The sequence below is a fragment of the Camelus dromedarius genome, chromosome 9 (assembly GCF_036321535.1).
Source record: "Camelus dromedarius isolate mCamDro1 chromosome 9, mCamDro1.pat, whole genome shotgun sequence".
Taxonomy (NCBI): domain Eukaryota; kingdom Metazoa; phylum Chordata; class Mammalia; order Artiodactyla; family Camelidae; genus Camelus; species Camelus dromedarius.
The window spans coordinates 43299972-43310231 of record NC_087444.1 but is presented as its reverse complement, the minus strand read 5'-3'; positions in this window follow the sequence as shown (position 1 = coordinate 43310231).

The window sequence follows — 10260 nt, the reverse complement described above, 5'->3', positions numbered from 1 at the left end:
ACTACAAACTGGATAGTTTATAACAACAAAGTCATTTTTCACAATTCTAGAGGCTGTAAGTCCAGAGGTGTCAGAGTTCATTCCTTCTGGAATCTCTGAGACAGAATCTGTTCCATGCCTTCCTCCTAGCTCTGGAAGTTGCCAGCAATCCTTGCCAGTCCCTTGGCTTGATGACTCATCACTCCAATCTCTGGCTCCATCTTCACATGGCGTTCTCTGTCTGTGTGTCTCTGTGTCTCTTCTTACACGGACGCTGGTCATATTGATTAGGGCCCATTTTAATGGCTTGATCTTAATTTGATTACATCTGCAAAGACCCTATTTGCAAATAAGTCACATGCACAGGTACGTGGGGTAAGAACCTCAACATATCTTTTTGGAGGATGCATTTCAACCCATAACAATCACTATCCCCAGGACGGGACAATTGTACTTCCGAGTACAGATCCTAGGGACCTCACACATGTTTAAGAATGTCAGTGAACCTTTGTTTATAAAAGCAAAACACAAGGAACAACCTAGTTGCCTATCAATAGGGAAACAGATGTGTTGTTACCGTCACACAATGGAACACTACAGACTACTGACATGAATGAGCTCAGCTTATAGGTATCAATATGTATAGACCTCAGACACAAAAAAGCAAGTTGTAGGGGGAAGGAGGAAAAAAGAAAAAAAGAAAGTTGCAGAACTATTGGTATAGTATGACCATTTAGATAAAATTTTAAAATACACAAAACCATACTGTATAAACATTCATAAATGTATGTAAAATTTTGGAAAATTACACCAAGGACACAGTTCAGTTCAGGATCGGGAGGGTACAAGAGGGTGTTTGCCTTTGGGAGGGGAACGAGACAACTTTGTCATATTGCTTCATAAAAAAAGAATATTAACAATTATCACCATTTTGGGTGATGTATACATACATTTAATTTTCTCATAAGAAAGCTAATTTGGGTTACTGGTCTGAAAGGCGGATTGGAAAGGACAACCCTAAGAGGTAAGGAGACTAGGCTTGAAAGAAGACTGACACAGTAATCCAGGCAAGAAATTCTTGATTGTCTGAGTTCAGGTAGAAGTGCAGTGATGGAAAAAAGGTTACAGATCTGGGACATATTAAGGAGGAAGAATCAAAATTGTTTGGTGATTAAATGCAGGGAGAAGCAGGAAAGGAGTCTGAAACAATTCCCAGTGTATCAGTTAAAATTGGGGTTGTCTGCAAGTAACAGAGACCCAAAATAATTGGCTTAAGCAAGATAAAATGTGTTTCTTTCACATAAAAATCTGAAGATAGGCAGTCCAGGGTTGTTGTGGCATTTCTGCCTCTATAAGCTCTCAGGGACCCAAATTGTGCCTCTGCCCTCCTTAAGTTGTGTCCCTCACCCAGTGGTCCAAGATAATAGTCACAACTTCAGCCACCACGTCTCCATTCCAAGCAAGGTCCTAAAGGAAGGGGCAAAAAAAATCAAGTACAAAGAGTACATACTATTTACCTTCTAAGAGAGATATAATGGGAGGAGGCAGAATGTGGCAAAGATCAGTTGAAGGAGAGAGAGCCAGGGAGGGCACAGGAGGGATGGCTTAGTGCTAGTTGTGGAAATCGGGGAGGTCTTCCTGGAGGAGATAGCATTTTATCTGAACTTTGCAGGCCATACTGTGTTTGACATGTGGGGGAGGAAGGAAGGCAAAAGCATGGCCCATGTTCGTCCTCACTGTCTAACTTGTCCCTGCTGCCCCCTCTGTCTTCTGTTCTTTCCCTCACCAAAATCAGGATGGCTCTTGTCAGCCAAGGGAGGCTGACGTGGGTTTCTAGGAGGTGAGTGGCCCAAACGAAAAAATGCACAAGGAGTTGCCATACTGCCGGACAGACTTCAGCAGGAGACACCATGGGGTTAACAACACTTTATTCTGTTGCCACAGGGAGGTGCGCGCCTATGATGCACCTGTCCTGCTTTTTATGTGTTCTCTGTCAGCACATGCGCAATGTGAGTTTCTTCGTTCATTAGGCTTACAGAATATCTCTAGCACATGCATACTTCTAGTTTCTTTGTTCTAAATCTTCCATAATTGATGCATGTGTACAGCAATTATTTACTGCATACTACAAACATGCTCTGATCGTGGCCTTGGGTGCCACGGCCTTAACTCATCTCAAGGCCAGCTCACAGCTCTTTACCTCTTGACTCGCCCTCCAGGAGAAGGCAGTGGCTGGTTGGCTTCCTTCTTCTGACTGATCACCCCTTATGGCCATTTCCCATTTTTTTTCACCCTCCCACCTCTCATCCCCAGTCCTACTATTAATTACTTGATTCTTGAATCCTCCATTTTAGATTTTGGTCCTAATTTTCCAATTAGCAGCTGCAGATCCTTTAAGCCATCCACTTGCCATTGCAATCAGAGAGTCTCTGGCCGCCAGTCCTGCCCTAGAGTCAACCTGATATCTGTACTTCTCTGTATTTTACAATATAAACTTCCAAATAAGCCCGTATATGTATATGTGTAAAGTCCATCAGTTTTTTTTTAATGTAACTTTTAATAAAGCACATGCAAGCCCCTGGACTAGGCAGTCTGAGCAGCATTTGGGTTCAAGACATTCACAGGCTCTGGGTTCCAGCAGTTAGAAATTACTAGGTATCATGCTCTGTTCCACATTGTCTGGAGCTTCTCCAGGCTGTTCTCCCATTTCCTGGTCACCCCCAGGCAAAGCCAGAGGTAGTGTTTCCAGGATGAGCTCAGAGAAGTCAGCCTCTAGGGCTCCAGGTAGATGTTTATTGGATTTTCCTGGATTAAAGGGGGTGGGGAATGTCTAATGGTGAGGTCTTGAGTCACAGAGAAGTCTGTTCTTCACCATACTCGACCCCCATCATCATTTGTATTATTATTTTAAAAGTTACTCTTACCAATATTCACGAACCATTGGCCCTTGTTGGCAGGGGCTTAATTTCCAAAATATACAACCAGCTCATACAACTCAATATCAAAAAAACAACAACCCAATCCAAGAATAGGCAGAAGACCTAAATAGACTTTCTACAAAGAAGACATACAGATGGCCAATAGGCACATGAAAAGGTGTTCAGCAACACTAATTATTAGAGAAATGCAAATCAAAACTACAATGAGGTATCACCTCACACCAGTCAGAATGGCTGTCATCAAAAAGTCTACAGATTATAAATGCTGGAGAAGGTGTGGAGAAAAGGGAACCCTTCTGTACAACCGGTTGGTGGGAATGTAAATTGGTGCAGCCAATATGGAGAAGTCTGGATGTTCCTTAAAAAACTAAAAACAGAGTTACTATGATCCAGCAATCCCATTTCCAGCATATATCTGGAAAAGACATAAACTGTAATTCGAAAAGATACATGCACTCCAATGTTCATAGTAGCACTATTTACAATAGCCAAGACATGGAAGCAACCTAAATGTCCACTGACAGATGATTGGATAAAGATGTGGTGTATATATATACATGTATGTATATATATACAATGACTATTACTCAGCCATAAAAAAAGAATGAAATAATGGCATTTGCAGCAACATGGATGGACCTAGAGATTATCATACTAAATGTAGTAAGTCAGACAAAGCAAAATATTATATGATCTCACTTATTTGTGAAATCTTAAAAAATGATACAGATGAACTTATTTACAAAACAGAAACAGACTCACAGACATAGAAAACAATCTTATGGTTACCAAAGGAAAAGGTAGGGGGAAGGATAAATTAGGAGTTTGGGATTAACAGATATACACTACTATATATAAAATAGATACATAACAAGGACTTACTGTATAGCACTCTATTCAATATCTTATAATAACCTATAAGGAAAAGAATCTAAAAAAATTTATATGTATGTATGTGTGTGTGTGTGTATGTGTGTGTGTATATATATGTGTGTGTGTGTATATATATATATATATATATATATATATATATATATATATATATACATATATATATATATATATGTCAGTTTGCTGCACATCTTAAACTAACACAGTGCTGGGAATTCTGCTTGAGTCATGAAAGCTGCCTGGAGTTGAGCTGTCTGGTCGCCAGGGATCAACAAAGACAAAACTTCACTGGCAAATCAGTAACCACTCTCAACCCAAAGTCCCACACTTTCCACCCCAAACCTATAGATTATAGAGCTCTAGACACTGAAAGGGCTTTCAGAGCTCTTCCGCACAGTGCTTCTCACACTGTAATGTGCATCAGAACCACCCAGGGATCTTGTGGAAATGCACTGATTCAGCAGATCTTGGTTGGGGCCTGTGTTCTGCTTTTCTAACAAGCTCCTAGGTGACCACATTTTAAGCAGAGTAAATCTGGACCATGCCTTACCAGCCCTTTATAGATGTCACAGGAAACCTGTGTCCCAAACTCCAGACTTCCCACTGTATATACGGAAAATCTGAGGCAGTAGGAGAGAAATACTGCCTAAAGTCACATAGCCAACTGGAGTTTGAAACTAGGAACAAAAGCACAGATGGAGGGTAGATTCCTTTTACCAGCTTCAGCACCAAATGCAAATCTGTTCCCAGCCCTGAGTCAGCCCGCGGTGGCCTGTCCAGGAATCATCTCGAGGTTTCCGCTCCAGCACAGGCTGTGGATTGGTGCTGCAGGTCAGCCTTCAGGCTGCAGGAAGAAAAGATGTAGTCTCCTCCAGGCCAGAGGAGAGAGAGCTTAAAAAGAGAGGGAGCTCTGCATAGACTTGTACTTTTTAAGGGAACACTGTGGCCGTCACCAATCGGGAATGAAGGAAGCAGGACTGAGCAGAGGGAGGAGCTGTGTTATCCAATAACAAAGTCTCTGAAGCTCTAATGGTGCGGAAGAGTGGTCCTGACCTGGGGCAAGGGGGCCTGGCGTTTATATCCGTGCATTGACTCCCCCTTCTGCTGTGTGACCTTGCCTGGACAAGTGAATGGTTCAGGGGAAAGGTGGTGCAGGGGATCTGAGTGGCACCCAATAGCAGCTACTGCATGGACGTTTATATGAAGTGTATAAGAGGAGAGTACTTGTGAGGTGCCCACATGTATGTATGGTGTGTGTGTATGTGTGTGTATGAGTAGCTGTACATGAACCTGCCTGTCTTTGGAGTCTATGGAGAGTGTTCATGTGCACTTGGGGTGATTGTGTCTGAGTGTGACCCTGTCCTGTCTTGCATTTGTGTGCACACATGGAATTCAGTGAGTGGTGTGTGGCTCTGTGCTGATGTTTAGGTGTGCCCTGTTTGCATGCAGGTGTTCTGTATGTGGGAATGGTGGCAGATGGATGTGTGCCAGCTTCCAGAACCATCAGATGAGAAGCCTGTGGCTTCCTGTTCCTGAAGACGACAGAGGTGGTTACCTGAGCCAGGGTAGGGCATGCTGGGCTGCCTCAGTGGCCTTGGGTGGGGAGGGGATGGTGCTGGCTGAGGACCACTTTGTCTGAAGAAGTAGCCCTTTCTTTGGACTGACCAGTATCCCTTCAACCCTTGTCCTCCATGCCCAGCCTGTCCCAGGAAATGCAAAGCCTCAGAAGAAAGCTTGGGGGAGGCCTGGCTGCAGGCACTGCCTCACCTCAGTCAGCCTCCTGCTGACAGGAGGCAGGAAGAGGAGTTTCTGGTGACTCTGCCCCTCATTTTAGGGTCAGAGAGCATCTCCAGAAGCCCCCATAGAACACACTGGTCTTTGGCTGGTGGACCCTCTGGAAACCTCTCCCACTGGCTCATAGACTATCTCCAAACACTTTTCTGTGTATATGAAATTACTCTGGAAAATACACCCCCCACCTCCACCTGATAACTATAAGGATTTTAATAAATGATTTTAAAAAATCCTTTATGAATGGTGTCCATCTGTGGCTCCCTGTGTACATCCCTTGCGTGTGTCTTGATTTCCTTTTGTTCTGCTTCACACTCAGATATTTCACCCAAAGAGCCCCAGTTCTCCTGTCAGCTAGGATCATGAGTAGCTCTGGGGGTTCTGGACCAGCCTTGGGCTCCTCCTGGCCACTTGCAAGGATGGGGAGGGAGCAGCCAACGTAACAGTATGTGGCCTGTTTTTGCCAGGCTGTGCCAGGACTGTGGGGTGGGTTGAGGCCAGACACATCCCTGTGAGTAAGTGCCCAGAGTGGGGGAGGTTCTAGGAGCCCAGAGTGGAGAGTGGTTGCTTCTGGCTGGGGAACCAGGAGAGGTAATGTGGAGGAGGTGACACATGAATGGGACCTTGAAGGAAGAGGAGGTGTTTCAACATCATTGTCATCTGTCCTTAATGGCTCAGTGTCTGGGAGGCCAGGGACAGGCACTGTTGTCTCCTTCATTCACATGTGTCTGAGCTCAGGCCCCAGACAGTAAGGTGACTGACCAAGGGCCACACAGAGCACCTTTGGTAGGGTCTAGCCTTTAGTTTTTTTCCAATCCGTTCCTTCTCTCTGGCTGCCTATGCTGGATCCACCCTGCCTTGCCCGTTGGGGTGAGCACTAGGATTCAGAGCCAGCTAGGGATGAGTGTGAGGGGCTGAACATATTCCACCCTCAGATCCCAAATATGCCCTCCCATCAAGACCTGACTTGCTGAGTGTTGAGTCATTTCTGACTTATCCACCCATTTGCTTAAACCAGAAATCCAAGAGTCGTCCTTGATCCAGCTCTCTGTCACCTTCCACACTCCCCAGTTGACCTCCAGAATATATCTGGAACACCACTACTACTACTAAACGTTTATACCCTCATTTATTCCTCACAGTCGTGCCAGGAAGTTGGTGCCCAAAGTTTATAGCCAGAGGGGAGCTGAGCCAGGATTCAGGCACGACTGTCTCTCATTACCACAGGAAGCAGAAACCACATGCCTCTCATTCACATGGCCACATCATAGCCCTCTCTTGGGTCAAACCAAAAGCCCCTCACTGGACTGTTGGACTCCAATCTTGCCCCATCAGGATGTTCCCTTTAGAGCAGCCAGCAGGATCCTTCTAAAACATATAACCACTCTACGGGACATTGCAAAAAAGGCAGCTACAAAACACTATGCTGCATCTGCCATAAGACTGAAAATCTTAAAGGGCAAAACTGTGATTTTGGGTTCTCTAAGTGTGCCAACAAATATAAATACAGCTGCCTCTGCCAGAGGAGTGCAGAACGGAGACATTCAGCCTGGGATGTCCAGAAAAATGACCTGGACTTTCCAAGGAAGACATACAGATGGCCAACAGGCACATGAAAAGATGCTCAACATTGCTAATCATCAGCAAAATGCAAACCAAAACCACAATGAGATATTACCTCACACCTGTCAGAATGGCTATCATCAAGTCTACAGATAATAAATGTTGGTGAGGGATGTGGAGAAAAGGAAACCCTAGTACACTGTTGGTGGGATTGTAAATTGGTGCAGCCATTATGGAAAACAGTATGGAAGTTCCTCAAAAACTAAAAACAGAAATACCACATGATCCAGCAATCTCATTGCTGGGCATGTATCTGAAGAAAATGAAAACACTAATTCAAAAAGATACATGCACCCCAATGATCATAGCAAAATTATTTACAATTGCCAAGATACAGAAGCAACCTGTGTCCATCACTGATGAATGGATAAAGAAGATGTGATATTTATATGCAATGGAATATTACTCATCCATAAAAAAGAATGATTCTGCCATTTGCAACAATATGGATGGACCTAGAGGGTATTATGCTGAGTGAAATAAATCAGAGAAAGACAAATAGTGTATGTTATCACTTACATATGAAGTCTAAAACAACAACAACAACAACAACAACAACAACAACAACAACAACAACAACAACAACAACAAAGGAATGTGTATAACAAAACAGAAACAGACCCACAGATACAGAGAACAAACTAGTGGTTACCAGTGGGGAGAGGGAAGGAGGCAGGGACAAGGTAGGGATGGGGATTAAAGGATAGAAACTACTATGTATGAAGTAAATAAGCAACAAGGATATATGGTACAGGGAAATATACCTATTATTTTGTAATAACTTTAAATGGAGTATAGTCTGTAAAAACACTGAATCACTGTGTTATACACCTGAAACTAATATCATATTGTAAGTCAAGTGTACTTCAATAAAATAAAAAAAAGTATATATTTAAAAAAAATCAAGGAAGCCTCCTACACTGCTGGTGGGAATGCACTTTGGTGCAGCCACTGTGGAAAACAGTATGGAGATTCCTCAAAAGACTAGGAACAAATTCACCATATGACCCAGTAATCCCTCTCCTGGGCATATATCCAAAAGGAACCCTACTTCAAAAAGACACTTGCACCCCAGTGTTCATAGCAGCACTATTTACAGTAGCCAAGACATGGAAACAGCCTAAATGTCCATCAATAGATAACTGGAAAAAGAAGCTGTGGTATATTTATACAATGGAATAGTATTCAGCCATAAAAATCGACAACATAATGCCATTTGCAGCAATGTGGATATTCCTGGAGAATGTCATTGTAAGTGAAGTAAGCCAGAAAGAGAAAGAAAAATACCATATGAGATTGCTCATATGTGGAATCTAAAAAAAAAAAAAAAAAAGAATAAAAATACAAAACAAACAGACTCATAGACATAGAATACAAACTTGTGGTTGCCAAGGGGGAGGGTGGGAAGGGATAGACTGGAAGTTCAAAATTTGTAGATACTGACAGGCATATGTAGAATAGATAAACAGAATTATACTGTATAGCACAGGGAAATATATACAAGATCTTGTGGTAGCTCGCAGTGAAAAAAATGTGACAATGAATATATGTATGTTCATGTATAACTGAAAAATTGTGCTCTACACTGGAATTTGACACAACATTGTAAAATTACTGTAACTCAATAAAAAATGTTAAAAAAAAATCACCTGGAGAGTGACCTGAGTCTAGAAGAATGAGTAAATGTTTATTAAGTAAAAAAAGGAAGGATATTAGGAGAATGGAACTGCAGTATTTGTCAAGGCTGGAAGACAGCAGAGGATGAAGTGCAGGTAGTTAGACAAAGTCAAGGTGCTCTCAGATATTACAGCACAAGTTGAGGAGGGCAAGAGATGTACCGCCAGCAGTCTGCTGTTTTCATGATTATCAAGCCCAATTATACAAAGAAAATGCTTGAGACCCAGAGAGGTCACATGACTGGCTCAAGGTCACAGATGGGTAAACTCAGAGCGAACCAGGTCTTTAGTGTTCCTCTCCCTGCAACTTTGTAGTCCTGAGCAGGTGGCTGAGGGGAATTCAGACAAGCCCCAGATGTCACTCAGCTGACAGTAGGAAAGGCAGGGAGAGGGGTGCAGTCAGTGACCTCAAAGCCAACGCTGGAGACTGTACTGGGGAGACATTCCATGTGCTCAATAGTAAGAGGATTTGAGCTTCTCTTAAGCACAGTTTGGAGAAAGAAAAGCCAGTGTGCACTTTTACAGCACCTGGTTCCCCCAGTTAAGTTATGCTTGAATCATGCTAGGAGCCTGATCGAGCCTCGCACAAAAAATTAAGAAACTTTAATCTCAAACTTGAAGCTATTCTCCTGCCTTAATCTAAGCCATTGTGTCTGGCCCCACTTCCAGCCCTAGGTATAGCTGTCATAGATTTTGTAGGTTGAAGTAAACTGCTTAGCATAACTTAAGTGAAGGGTCTTGTTGATTTTTTTAATTATTAAAAAAGAGAATACGAGGATCACAACAGTCCAAGCCATGGATCCATTGGATGCAGGTTGTCCCCAAACTGGAGAATGCATGTCCCAAGTAGTGAGGGTGACATCAGTGTGGGCACTGACCATGAAGGGTGTGGTGCTGCCTCCTTGAAAAAGACCCACATGGGCTTGAGTTGTTTCCATCTCCAGCTATTTCTTCTTGGAGGCTGGAGAGGCTACTGCACACTCCATGGAACCAGATGGCCCCTGTCAAAGGCTGTACTGACAAACCATGATGTTGCTGGATCAAAAGCTTCTTGTAGATGCTTTTTACTCAGAATGAAACAACATTCCCAAACTGATGAGAACACAGGGAACGATGACTTGCTTTAAATCAAGAGTGAGTTCATAGGTTGGCAGAGTGCGAATCCAAATCTTCCAGATTCCAGACCATTACTCTTAATGGGTTTAGCTGCTTGAAGGCAGGGAAAAACAAAAAGACTTCTGGTTCCAAGTTTTTCTTTCTATCTAATTATTAAAAGAAATGCTGCCTGGGAACAGTGGAAAACAATGTATTGGTGGCAATAAGAACGTTGAGCAGCTCATTTACAGATTTCCAATATCATT